Source organism: Coloeus monedula (genome assembly GCF_965178545.1).
Source record: "Coloeus monedula genome assembly, chromosome: 11".
NCBI lineage: Eukaryota > Metazoa > Chordata > Aves > Passeriformes > Corvidae > Coloeus > Coloeus monedula.
In genome coordinates this window covers 1138419-1151706 of record NC_138791.1, presented here as the reverse complement: position 1 = coordinate 1151706, position 13288 = coordinate 1138419, and the positions used below count along the sequence as shown (strand labels likewise).

The following is a 13288-nucleotide window of genomic DNA, read 5'->3' as shown; positions in this document are numbered from 1 at the left end:
TGGAGACAGGATACCACATTTCAGAAATGGAAACTCTTACTCTGCTACTTTCCCCTAATTGTATGCACATTTTGTCTGTGCAGACTTCAGTCTTCCTTGTGAATGGGAGTTGAGAGCCAGGGCCAGCTCCAAAGTTTTTTCACAATATTGCAGTTTCAGTGTCCTACACTGGGCCAGGCTGAGTTTGCAGTAAGAGAAGAAGGAGGAAGGTGACCAAGCACTGTAGGGAGCTACCACCTCTGATTGCAGCAGCAGATTCTGCTGCATCCCTTGGTTGTTGGGAAGGGCAAAGCTGGCAGGCAGGCCATGGATGCTCTGGTGCCTCCAGCAGCTGTTTGCAGCTGTCCCCATGGCCCGGGCCAGGGCTGGCTGGTGCCGCAGAGCTGTGCGGCTGCGGGCTGGACGGGGGGCCTTGGTGGGACACTGCCACGCTCCTGCCGCTCTTCCCTGCAGGCTTGGGCAGAACTGTCCTGCCAATAGCTCCAGTGAGCATCAAACAAGGTCTCTTCTTCCCATAACCAAATGCCTGAGAAGATGGAGGAGCTCTGCAGTGTAAAAACATCCCAGCTGCGTGTCTCAGTGCTGCCTGCCCCAGGGACAGAGCTTCGGGGCTGGCCTCACAGTCAGGCTGGAAACAGCTTGTCCTGAAGGGACAGAAATGCAGGGGGAAGCCGAGCCTGGTGCCCAGAGAGACGTCCCAGAGCTCCCGATGCAGGGCAAGAGGCTCCCTCTGACCGAGCCCCCTGCGCTCACAAGCGCAGCCCCTGTCTGGCAGGGAGCACACCCGGTTCTTCCTGAGACCCTCCGAGGAGGGATGTTTTCCCGATGACATAGTGTTTGTTGCAGGGACCTCGTTCGTCCCAGGGACTTGTCTCTAATTTATCCCAGGATGGGTTTCTATAAACAGCCGCTATTGTCATACGACAGCCGAACCCTCTCGCTGAACAGATCGGGATCCGATCACCAAATGCTTCCCTGAGGGCGAGGTGAGTTTGGGGCTCCTTAGATCTCAGTGAGCATCTGCGGCACAAAAATAAATTCTGAAAAGCCCTTCTTGTAGCACAAATTCGAAGCCACCTTTGGTCGACAGAGCGGGGTTAACCTGGGCAGAGCCGGAGGTGAGGCCCCCCGGCCCCAGGGCAGGCGCGGCGCTCACCTCTCACCCCCGGCTTTTCCTTTTGTCTTTGTAGCTGCGGTCCCCAGGAGCCCGTCTGCGGGCAGCTCCGCTCCCCGTGAGCCTCCCCACACAGCCCACCTCCTTGTCCCGGCGTGTCCGGCCGCGCTCCGCCGCCCGCCCGGGGCGCCGGGGCTCCCCGCCCGTCCGCCCGGCCGGTGTCAGGTTGGACAAACCCCCCGCCGCCGCTCGGCCCCGCCGCAGCTTTCCGGCCCCTCCCTCCGGCTCCCGGGGTCCCGCGGCCCCTTCCCCGCGGAGCGGAGCGGAGCAGCGCGGCGGCGGCGGCCCGGTAAGTGCGGCGGCAGCGCGGGCGCGGAGCCCCGGGCACGGCCCCGCTGTGCCCCGCGGAGCCCCGGCCGAGGCTCCCGGGCCGCTCCCGGAGCCGGCGGAGCGGAGCCCGCTGCAGCCCCTCGACCCAAAGCCCTCTCGCGGCTACCGGGACAAATACGCGGGTATTTCCTTGCGCTGTTCCTCTTCTTTCTCCTTTTTTATTTTTTTCTGTTGGTTTGAAAGTGGCAAATTGTCAAAGGAAAAAAAAGTTGCTGTGGATGTTTCAGAGCTGTTGCTTTACTGAAAACAAGTCCCTGGGTGGAGGCGAGAGCAGCCCGCGGGGCGGTGGGAGTGTTTGCAAAGCAAATGTCATTTGGCGTTGGGGGGAGAGCTGCCGAGATTGTTCCATAAACGCGTTCGTTCACCGAGTCGGGCAGGCTTGCTCGCCTCCCGTGAGCCGAGCGAAAACCAATGGGAAGTTCGAAAGAAGAGGGGAAAGTATATGGCACAGCTAAGAAAAGCGCTCTCTGCCTGCCTTTGCTGGTATGCTCGGATTTCTGGAGCGAGCAGCGTTTAAATGGAGCTGGCGCTGTGCCGGGGAGGGTCGGGGGCACCGGGGAGGGTCGGGGGCACCGGGGAGGGATGTGCTGGGCAAGTTTGGGGGACCAGGCTTGTGGGATCAGTGGAGAAACCGAGCTCCCGGCACAGAATCACTCGGTGTGTTCAGGGCTGAGCGAAAGGCAGCCGGTTCTCTGCCCCCACGCCTCCCCTCACCTTAATCTCCTCCCTTGTCGCTCAGGCGCTGGTGCAGGAGCCTGTCGGTCGCCCCGAGCTGAGCCGCCCGCGGGGAGTGAGGTCAGGGGAGGAGGGTTTGGGCACACGGGCTGTAACACCTGCAGGAAGGGCCTTTGAGCTCGCGTGTGCCCCACTGGTACCGAGTTTTCTCTGTAAACCCTTGGTTTTCTTTGGAAGGGAAGGTTGCTGTTATTGCCAGGTTATATCCGCACCGAGTTTGGCTTCTTTGCACCCACAGGCGATGAGTAGAGGGGCGGTGTTTGGAGTGTGTGTGGTTTTCTGACAGACCATCAGCACCTGAGTTCTCTCCTTTCCTGCTCCTCCTCAGGACACATCTTTGCTCTTAGGCATCCTGGTCCTTTCAGTTGCAAGCGGAGGCTATGGGCGCATCCCATACATGTGGCTTTACTTGTAACTCATGGCATTTAACAACAAAAACTACAGCCCATGGTATACAGTTAATGGGCGTAAAATTATCTGAGAAGATTTTGGACACAAACCACCCTTACTAGTGGAATGGATGAAATTAGTTTTATTATGAAAGATTTTCCCCTAATGACAGAATGGAGGCTATAGAGGCCAAAACCCAGTCTTTTAACTGGTTCTTTTCCCAAGTGGAGTCAGCTGGACCTTCAAAATCACTTTGAAGACAGTTCTACCCGCATTAATAGGGCTGATGTTGGCCTAAAAATATCATCCAAAAATCACACTCTTAATTGGCATTGCTTTGTTGGCAAAGCTTTCCCAGTGCTGCGTTACTCTTGGAGAGCCATGTTATTTTAATTGCATCAATGTATTCTGTCACGAAGGCGACGCTCTGAGCAGGATTTATTGAGTTTAGTGTAGTGGCTGGAGCTTTAACTTCTCCACTAAAGACAAGAAACTGATGGCAAAGCCATGGAGCTCTTCAGCCCTGGAAGTGGAATCCTCGGGGATTCCACTTCTGTGGGACTGCAGCAAGCTACTCTGCAAGTGGGAAAAATAATAAGTAAACAGTAGCCTTGCAGTGTATATAAATACTAGGAAAACTGGTTTTCTTTTAATTTAAATGAGTTTTTCTAATTGAAGAGATCTCTCTTTCTGTCCATCTGTCTATCCATCCATTTAATACCTTTCCAGTCGCATGAGGTGATCATGTGCTATTAGACACTTCTAAATTTAGCTGATCTGCTTGAAGCTGGAAGAAATGGTGTTCTGCAGCTTTGTGTGCTGAGCGTAGGTGGCCTTTGGGAGGTGGTGATGGGCAGAGAGTCCCACAGTGCTTGGTGGCATTAAAGATGACATTCCAAACAAAGCCCTTTCTGTCCCGCTCTGGCGTGCGCTCGTGGGAGAGCTACAGCAAGCCCCATCTCTGGGGGCTGGGGGTGAGTGTGGCTGAGGATCAGCTGGCCCACTGCAAGAGGCTTGTGAGCTCACAGGAGGCCTGACCAGAGCGCTGCTGAGTGTAGCTTCACTCCTGCATGTGTGTGAGCAGCACCCCGGTCTGGTTCTTGGGGCTCAGGGGTGGATTGCCACGGAGCAGCAGCGCAGGGAGGAAGTGGCATCCATGGCATCCTCTGCAGGGCTGTTCCCGGCTGGGATGGAGGCTGCTGGACAGTTCCTCCGTGACAGGAGGGGACACTGCTGGGGTTTCCATGCTGCCAGAGCCCCTCCAGCACTGCGGATGTCCCTTCCTCTGGATCTGCAGGAGCAGAGCAGTTACAGCCCTTCTCCGGGCTGCTTTCATTCCATGATTTTGTGCCTTTTGTGTGTGTACTGGAACCTCTAAGAGCTCCTGTTGCTCTCATTGCTGTAGTGTCTGGTGGCTGAGTTCTCACAGGCTGCATGGAGACTGTTGGGTGGGGGAGGGACCTTGGCTGTCCCTCCCCACCATCCCTGTGCCCTCAGATTTTGCATCCCATGTGAACCAAACCAAGCTTCCTGCCAACCATGCCTCTCTCTCTGCTGCTGCTCTCCTTAATCCAGGGAGATGACAAGTGTTTACAGGGTTGGTCTTCTCTTTCAAACTGTTCTTTGGAAATGTTTCCATGCCTGGGAGTTTCTTCCCGCAGTTTGTGGGTACAAGGTGGGATTTAACTGCTTCTGGCAAAACCAGAAGGTGTCTCTTACATTCTCCAGAGATTTTTGGTGGTTGCTGAAAGACTTGCAGTGGGCACATGCTTTCCTATGGCTGCCTTCTGGCTGTTCAGCAGGAGAAACCAGAGTGCTGCTGGCTGGGACCTGGCTGCCTCTTCCACGAGCCTTTGATCTTGGGGCCACTGTGATCTCAGGTGGCCTCACAGTGCCCTGGGAGCTCCCCTTCCTCCTCTGTCCCAGGGCTGAGCGTGCTGAGGTGTTTTTCTTAGTTGTATGCAGATCCCTAGTGACAGAAAGAACCCTGACTCTTAATTATTGTGCCTCTTATCTCCTCTTCGATGTGCCACCAGCCCTTGTATTTAGTATAAGGCTCTGATCTCATGATATGGGCTCATGCATTCACTTTTGTTTAGCTTTTCCCCCCATTCTCTTGCATTTGAAATTCGGATTTCCTTCCAGCTCATTGGCATAACATTAACCTTTCTTTCTGCTGGAAGTGACATGTTGCCTTTAATAACAAGGGCCTGTATTTAGTATCCCAAGAAGTCCTTTCCAATTCCATGTTCATATAGATCAGGAGTTAAACAAAAGAGACTTGGAAAGGGGCTTTCCAAAAAGTGCTTTGTTTTCTCCTGCTTATGTTATTGTGGTCTTTTTGTTGGAAATCAAACTGTCGAAGCAAACGTGTCCCACTTAGGTATGAAGAAATGCATCTCGCTTGTGGCCTGGCCACTCCTCCTCCTGCTGCTCAACATGACCAGAGCAAGACCAGACCCTTCGAGTTACGTTTTCATTATTGTGTGTTACAAACCTAACCTATTATTCATGGAAATTAAGCCATGTTAATTACACCTCTTGGTTTGCATTAAGGCAGACGTACATTCCTGTCTGTCCTGTTTGCTAATGAGCTCTGTGGCTTGGATCCAGAGGCGGGGAGTTGTTTAAGCCCTGTCACTGATGCACTGCCTTCCCCATCCAGATGTGACCTCGCGGCTCCCCGCGTCGGGCCGGCCGGGGAAGCCACTGCTGGAGCGGGGATGTCACTGCCATTTCTGCCTGGGTGCAGTGGAGCCTGTGGCTTTCCTCAGCGTGGTCTCCTTTTTATGAATGGAGGCAGGCAGGGAGCGCCTGCCCGGTGCCAGGAATGCGGAGCTGGAGGGAGCGTGGGAAGCGAGGCGTGGCACAGCTGCTCGGGCAGCGGCTGGGCTGGCGCTGGGCTCGGGGCACCCCACAGGAACAGCCACCAGCGAGCACCCCACACGCTCCTCTGTGTGCCATGAGGGCTCAGGAAGTGCCCTTCCACTCCTCGCAGACTTTCTGCCTATTTTGGTAGGAATTGCTTTTTTTCTTCTTTTTTTTTTTTTTCTTGTGATCCTTGGCACGAAATTTCTTTTAGTTTAGTTCTAGTTTTTGCTCCGGACTCTATTCGCTGAGAATACCTTGGAGACAAGGAGCTCATTTTTTCCTGTATCCGCAAAACCTTTTAGTAACTGCTAACCCCTTACACCTGTACACGTAAGTCAAGAAAGGATCTTAATGCAGTTTTGTCTAGACTGGTGGTGGACGGAGAGAGAGAAAACAATTCCTGGGGCAGGCATACATGACATTTTGGAAATAGAAAATACAACCAGCAAAGATTATATCCCCACCAGAGCTGGCAGAAGGGGTCTTATGGGTGTTCTTAATCCACCTCACTGCAAATCCAGCCAGGTTAGCTCAAACCAGCTTTGTTTTTGACTTAAATTAGCTGAGTCTGCACTAGCACAGTGAATGTTCCCTCTGTCCCTGCTGCCAGACGTGTGGTAGGGGACTACCAGCCAGCTGCTGGTCCTTGGCCAACTCCTGCCGTAGCCACGGCCAGGAGACACCATCTGCGTGTCCCCCAGGCTTCGCTTAATGAGAGCTGGGCCATTTGGCCAGGAGCAGCTTAAGATGTGCCCCTTACACTCTGTTTGTGCTGTCCTAAATCATCTCAGGTTGGTACTTGTCCCCCAGCTCATCGCTGTTCCTTCTGGCAAATTCCACAGGTCGCTGGTGGGGCCAGCTGGAATCCTTCAGGGCATCTGTGAGGTTCCTATTGAACAGCTCTTTCACCCATGGAGGACAGACCTGTTCTTCTGCCTGAGCATTTGTGAGCCATTGAGGATGATACTGGATATGCATGGACAGAGGTTTAGGAGATGCCTGTGGGATCTAAATTCCTGTTTAAATTACAAGGCAATTTGTTGTCTGAGTTTCTGTGACAATCACATTTGAAGTGTTTCATAGAAACAGCTTCTAGGACTGTTGCTTTGCTGTGCTGTGCCTGGGCTTTGGAGGCGAGGTTACGTATAAAAAACATTAGGGTGAAAGCTGGAAAAGCTCTTTTGCTGGTGTCATGAATCAGATCAGAATGAGAGAATGCATTTAAAAGTCTGGAGTGAAACCTTTTCACAGGAGAGTGCTACTTTAAATATATGTCTGGAATGGGGAAAAAAAAAACGCTTCTGAAAATGATTTTTTCAAAAATAATTAAACTCCGCTGTTTAGAAACGATTAATTATTGTAACATGTGAGTGCTGCAAGGTTTCATCTATTCACAGTAGTATTTCAAATGATTTAAAGTTGTTTGTTCAAGGTTTGCTTTTAGTATGTCATTAAATGTCATGGATTTATTCCAGCTGTCCTCCACAAACATATCACTTGTGAAGGATTTTGCATGGGAACAGGCTGCCAGATTTTAGTTTTGATAGCAAAGCCCAATTTTGTTTTATTTTTAATCTAGTTTTGTTTTACTAAGTGTGTTGCTGCCTCTAAATGGAGTTGGCATAGAAGGTGGTAGCAGCTCTACTGGGCAGAGTTACTGGACCTGGCGTGCACCTCCTGAAAGCCCCTGAGCCCGGGGTCAAGGGTGGGCAGCTTGTGCAGATATCTGACCCCACTGACCACTGCCAGCCCTCCCCTGCTCTGGGCTGTGCTGGTCACTGCCCCTGCACAGTTCCCACGAGCACCTCCTAATTTGCTTTAGACAAAACCAAGTGGATTATCTCAAAACACTAATTAGACTATTGAAGATAATCCTGCTGGCTTTTGGGTTTGTCTCTTTCTTTCCTGAAGTGAATCGGGGGGACCTGAAGGAGCTGGGCTGGTGTGCCACACCACGGGCTGCTGGGGGCACCTCAGCAGCACAGCCCAGGGCAGGGACTGGCACCAGGGCTGCCACAGCCCAGAGGGGTCAGTAGTGAAGAGAACTTCTTGGATTGAGCTGCTGTGCCAGGCCTATGGAGGCTAATTTTTACTTACTCAGTTTTCAGAACCAGAACACTTACATTTGGTAGCACGTCACGTTCTCCTAATCTAATCTGCCTCCTGCGTGGAGCTCTGTCATACAGTCAATACAACATCCAGCCTGGTGATCCTGAAAGTATGATCTTGGGTATGATTAATGTATAAAATGTGGATGGCCATTTGGAAAGGATATAATGAGATACAGAAAAGATTGATTTGGGGGCTTTACCCCTCAGTTCTGGGCTGGTAAGTGGAGTAAATGGCTCTGCTCAGGGGAACTGCAGAATGCTCTGAAACATTCATTTGCCTTGAGAGCAAAACCAAAAATGCAGTCTGCTTTCTGACATGCTGCTTGGTTCCTGGCATGGCTGCCTGCATATCCAGGAGGATATGTCCTGTGGAAAGTGTGTGTAATAATTCAGAGCTTTTGTAAAATGCAGATGTTAACACAAGAGTGCACGATAAGCAATCTCTCCTCACTTTTATTAAGATGTTTGCATTCTTCTCGAGGTGTTGACATAGCACACTATACCCTGGGGTGCTGCAAGTGTCTGAATATTTAGGATGTGTAAAAGAACAAGAACATTTAATAATGTCTCTCCAGTCTGGGCAAACAGGTTAACTTGAGTGCATCACTTCTACTCCTGCATTTAAATAGACTGAAGTAAGATGCTGGTAATCAAGAAGGAAACTCGCTGGGTTATACTTAAATTTACTAAAATCTCTCTTTCTTCAACGATTAAAAAAGTAAATCGGCACTTTATGATGTTTGCCATGAAGATGAAGCATATGTCTAGAGCAGACAGCTCGTGTATTTAATTCTTGGTGCCATTTCTGTAGTTCGGGGTCACTTGTCTCTGACTAAACAGCCCTGGCTGTGTGTCTGTGCAGTGCTGGGCATTGTGGCACTCTAGCATGCAGCTGAAGTCCCATGTGCTGCCACAGCTGGGGGGTGTCTTGCACTGGGAAAACTCCCACTAACTGGGAATTGGAACTCCATAATTGTGCTGGATCTAGATGATGTTCAGGTCCCTTCCAACCCAAACCATTCTGTGAAAACGGGCAGTGAAGCGTGTCAGGGAGGCGTGTGTGTGTTTCAGATAATCTCCACTGGGTTCAAAATGAAATGTTTCCATTTGGTTTTTAGCCTGCTTTTCTAAAACTCATTTAAAGAGCCTAAATAACATCTGCCACCAGGAATGTTTGGGTCTGGACAAAGGACACGACACTCGGGTTGGTGATGAGGGTGGCTGCAGAGCTGGGTGTGCCCAGGAGCAGAGCCCAGGGTTTCTGTAATAACACGAATAACAACTTCTAGTTTTAGCTCAATGCTGTTTTTTCCTGATGGGTAAATTAAGCAGGTCTTGTTTCCTCATTAAAAAGAAAAGCCGAGTCAAAGAAGAAAAATGCTTTCTGCAAAATACCCTGTTTTCATCTTTATTTAATTAACAGCTTTTAAGTTGTAGTCATCCATCTGACCTGCCTCCTGTCTCCTCCCCTCCTTATTGACACTGATATTAGAAGTATGGGAAAACTTAGACTGTTGGCAAAATGGGTGGAAAATCAAATGTTTAATGTTTTGCTTGAACATTTTGTGGTTTCTCCTGAAATTCTTCGTCTGAAACAAAGGATGTTCTTTGTTCTTTATTGGGAGGGTTGCTTTTTACTTGAAAAAAAATGCAATGTCATTTTGGATTGCAGAAGTTTCTACAGAAATGACATAAGTTCTCTACAAAAACATTTTTTAAGACCTGGAAAAAAAGGAGACAGCTACGAACTGCAAAAAAAAAAAAAAAAAATTGACTGGTTTGATGTTTTTTGGCATATTCTTACAAATACATTCAGAATCAAAATGTTAGTGATTTGGAAAAATCTTGAAATAGAGTAATTTCACATGACCCCCTCTTGGAAGCTACTAGGTTTTGCATTCTTTGCTCCAACACAATTCCCACTGAAGAAATACTTCAAAAAACAAGATTATGGATTCTTGTAAAAAATGTCATTCTTTGCTTTATGGGTACTGCACTAAGTTGTGTTTATGCCTCTTAATCTTACCCTGATTTATATGATCAAAACAAATCAGTCGTGGATTTGTTTGGAGTCTGGAAAGGATGTGAACGGAGCCACGAGACAGGCGGCGGCTGCCCGATGGAACTGGCAGGCCCTGGGTGCCCAGCTCCTCCAGCTCGGGAGGGGGGTGCTGGGGGGGCCTCTGGGCACCCCATTCCCTGGGCACCCCATCCCCTGGCCCCTGGGCACCCCATCCCCTGGCCCCTGGGCACCCCATCTCCTGGGCACCCCATCCCCTGGCCCCATGAGGGCTCCCTGGCCCTCCGCACCAGTGGGCACAAAGGCCTGGGAGCAAGCAGGGAGGATGGGGTGATGGTGGTGATCTGAAGTGGGAAGAAAAAAAAGGTGGTTTTGGGATGATGTGGGTGAAAGGATTTGGTGGTCAGCACCTCCTGCCCTTCCAGGCAGGCTGGCTGCCACTGCCAGGCTGTGCTGTTAAATAGCTGGTGCTTGTTGCTCCATGAGTATTCCTTTGTTATTTCAGAATTACTGAGACACTTAACTGGCTGTCCATTAGCTGCCTTAGAGAAAAATAAGATTTGATTAATCATCATTTCAGCAAATTATAGCCTGTTCTACAGGCTAATGAAATTAAGCAGCGGAGAGCTGGCTCCCTGCAGGGGGCTGTGCCCTGCCCTGGCTGGGCAGCCCCTGCCTGGCCTCACCTGGAGGGCTTGGGGGGCACAGAAATCGGGGTCACCCACACGAGTCAGGGATGGGGCACCTGGACTACCAGAGTGATGAGGTGAGGACCACGGAGTGCTGCTGGAGTGCAGTGCAGGTGCTGCTGGGGCTGGCAGAGGTGCAAGTTGTGGATTCCTTACAGCGAGACCCTGGCACAGGGTGCCCAGAGCAGCTGGGGCTGCCCCTGGATCCCTGGCAGTGCCCAAGGCCAGGCTGGACATTGGGGCTTGGAGCAGCCTGGGACGGTGGAAGGTGTCCCTGCCATGGCACGGGTGGGACTTAATGAGCTTTAAGGTCTCTTCCAACTCAAACCATTCTATGATTCCTAACCTTTGAGGTCACCTCACTTGCTTTTTGTTCCTTTTTTTTGGTAAACAATTGTCATTATAACCAATCAAGATCAAATTTCTGAGCTGAGATGTTGAATTCATCCTTGAAGGATATATATTTTTCTCTGCAATAGTCCATTACATTATTCCAGGTTTTACCTTACCCACATGCTAATTTCAAACATAACTGGCTTTAGTGAATTATGCAACAGGGAAGACAGACCTCTCACCTTTGCTTTAGAATAAAGATCAAGAGTTTGAAGGCAGGAAAGCTCAAAGATGCAGAACGCAGTTGTTAGAAATCCCACACAAGGTATTTGTAGGTGTTAAATACCAGGGCAAGAATTTAAAAAGCAGGTTCCTTACATGAAATTGCTTTGCTGCCTTCCGGCCAAGAGTTAAAGTTCCCCCAAAGGTTTTCTGTTTTCTACCATCTTTTTGTCTTGCATCTTTTCTTCTCCAAGATCCCTGACTGTTTCTTCCCTTTAATCTCTTTTAGGGGCCCTCCCTTGGCTGATGAAAAGCAGCTCTATCTGCTCCCCTCATCTGCCCAGGGCTGTGGGAAAAAGTAACAGAGACCTCCCATCTCCTTGCCAAATGGGGCTCCCTCAGCCTCCCTGACTCCATTTAGCAGTGATAGGGTCATTGACAATGTTGACATTGGGATTACATGGAATTTGCTTTCACAAAAGTTGGGGAATAGCACAACCATTGTCAGTGTGCACTTTACCCTTTCCAAGACCAAACATTCAGGAGATGTCTGTACCAGGCTGGTGCTGGTTGTTACCACCTGGGTTTGGTGCACAGCATTGAGGACCTGCACGTGGGGCTGGACAAGCAGGAGTGACAGCATTTCAGGACTATTCTCCCTCTTTCTCCTCTGCACCTTCTCTGGTGCATTCGTCTTTGGCAGCTTCACAACAGGTTTAACTCCTCCCTGTGCAGAATTTGGGGAGAAGAGGCATTTCCTTCTTCTCTCAAGTGTAGTGTTCTTGTCAAGCGTGATGACAACTGCAAATTCAAACCAGAACTAGATCAATAACAACAGAAGAATATTAACAGAAGAGTTAATTGACAAAGTTTAGAGGCTTGATTTGTTAATAGCTTAGCTGATGGCAACACTGGAGAGGAACAGATGGGACTCTTCCAGCCCAACTTCCTCACCAAAGATCCCAGACCAGATGCCCAGGGCTTTGCTGGGTCTTGAGGGGCCTCACCAGAGCTGTCTCGGTGAAGAGCCTTGGCTTTGGCCATGGGGATGGTGGTGGCCCTCAGCAAGGAGAGCTGGCCCCTCTGTGTTGGGGCTGCGGTCCCCTCTGCACCAGGCACCCAGGGGAAGGGAGACAAGGGTCTCAGCAGCCCCCTGAATCCCCCCTGGGGTCTGGTATGGGGAAATGAGCTATTTTAGGGCCCCATTGGGGTGGAGGAGGCAGCCCCAGCGCTGCCCTGGCTGTACCTGGGTCAGGCAGCCCTAGGCTCAGCTTTGAAATGTGAAGCAGCTTCCTTAAGCATTGCAGGGGGTAAAAAGTGAATTAACCATATCATAGGCACATGGTACTTCCCTGCTCAGATTACACTACAAAATCTGGGCAGTTCCTCAGATAGAGCTGGAAAAGGGGATTTGGGAGTGTGAGCAGCACTTGGAGCAGAGCACAGCTGACATGGCTGGGAACAAAAGGTGACAGGAGAACTCGCCACATCTGCATTGCTGCTCATACACAGGTCAGCAGAAATCTTTCCTAACTGGACATTTGTTGCAAATTTGCTGGGAGAAGCGTAAAATAACTTTGTTTGAGTGCTGGCTTTGCTTCGTGCCTTGTGTTCTGCTAGTTGCAAAGATTTTATCTGGCTGGGTTTCACTTTGATTTTTGTACTTTGTTTTCCAGATTTACTTTTTAACTGTTCTTTGGGCTCTAAAGCTGTTGTTAAATATCTCCAGTTTGATGCAGTGTAAAGACTTAAGTAGAGAGGGGCGGGTTTGCTTTGTTAGTTAAGGCTGCTAAAGCTGGGTCTTTGCTGCTCGTGGACAAAGCTTTTTGCTTTTTTTGCAAAATGCTCCATAAGCAACACATGTGTTTGTGCTATTAGTCAGATCTTCACGGGCTTTTTTTCTGTTTCCTCCTCAAAGTGAGCTTCTTACAAAAACAATTATTTTTAATGCCACTTCTGGCCTTTTGACTGGGAATTCAAAGTTTTACCTCACAGGCTGGACCGAAAGTTAGGTTTGTTTTTGTTAATGTAAGTCAAGGAGTAGCAATGATTCACTGTGACAGGCTGAATGTGAGCCATATGAACCGAGCTGCACAGGCATAAAGGAGGATTGTGCTGCAAAATATCTCCCAGTAATTTAGATTTTGACACACTTACCCCTTCTCAAGTTGCATTTCCCCGTCTCCTCACACTCCTGCCCTTCCCCCACCATCCAGGATCTGATGTGATGGAAAAATATAGGCATTGTCTCTGGGATTAGGAATGGCCGGGCTAGAAGTGCTTTGCTTCTGCGGGTTTTATTATAGCAGTGTGAGAGCTTCCCAAAGAGCTGGTAGCAATTATATTCACTTAGGAACAGGGTCTGAAAGGACGACTTTCTGGGCTGGAATAGCGGAGTTCTGAGCTGACTGCC

The 13288-nt window shown here is 49.8% G+C and overlaps 1 protein-coding gene across 1 annotated transcript in view; it reads left to right on the top strand.

The window, feature by feature from the left end:
- The first annotated feature begins 902 nt into the window (after nucleotides 1-902).
- FBLN2 (fibulin 2) overlaps nucleotides 903-13288 on the top strand; it is a 94129-nt gene continuing 81743 nt past the window's right edge. Inside the window, exon 1 of the mRNA XM_082288623.1 lies at nucleotides 903-986. The gene's annotated coding sequence lies outside the window, so the exon portion shown is untranslated. The remainder of the gene's footprint in view (nucleotides 987-13288) is intronic.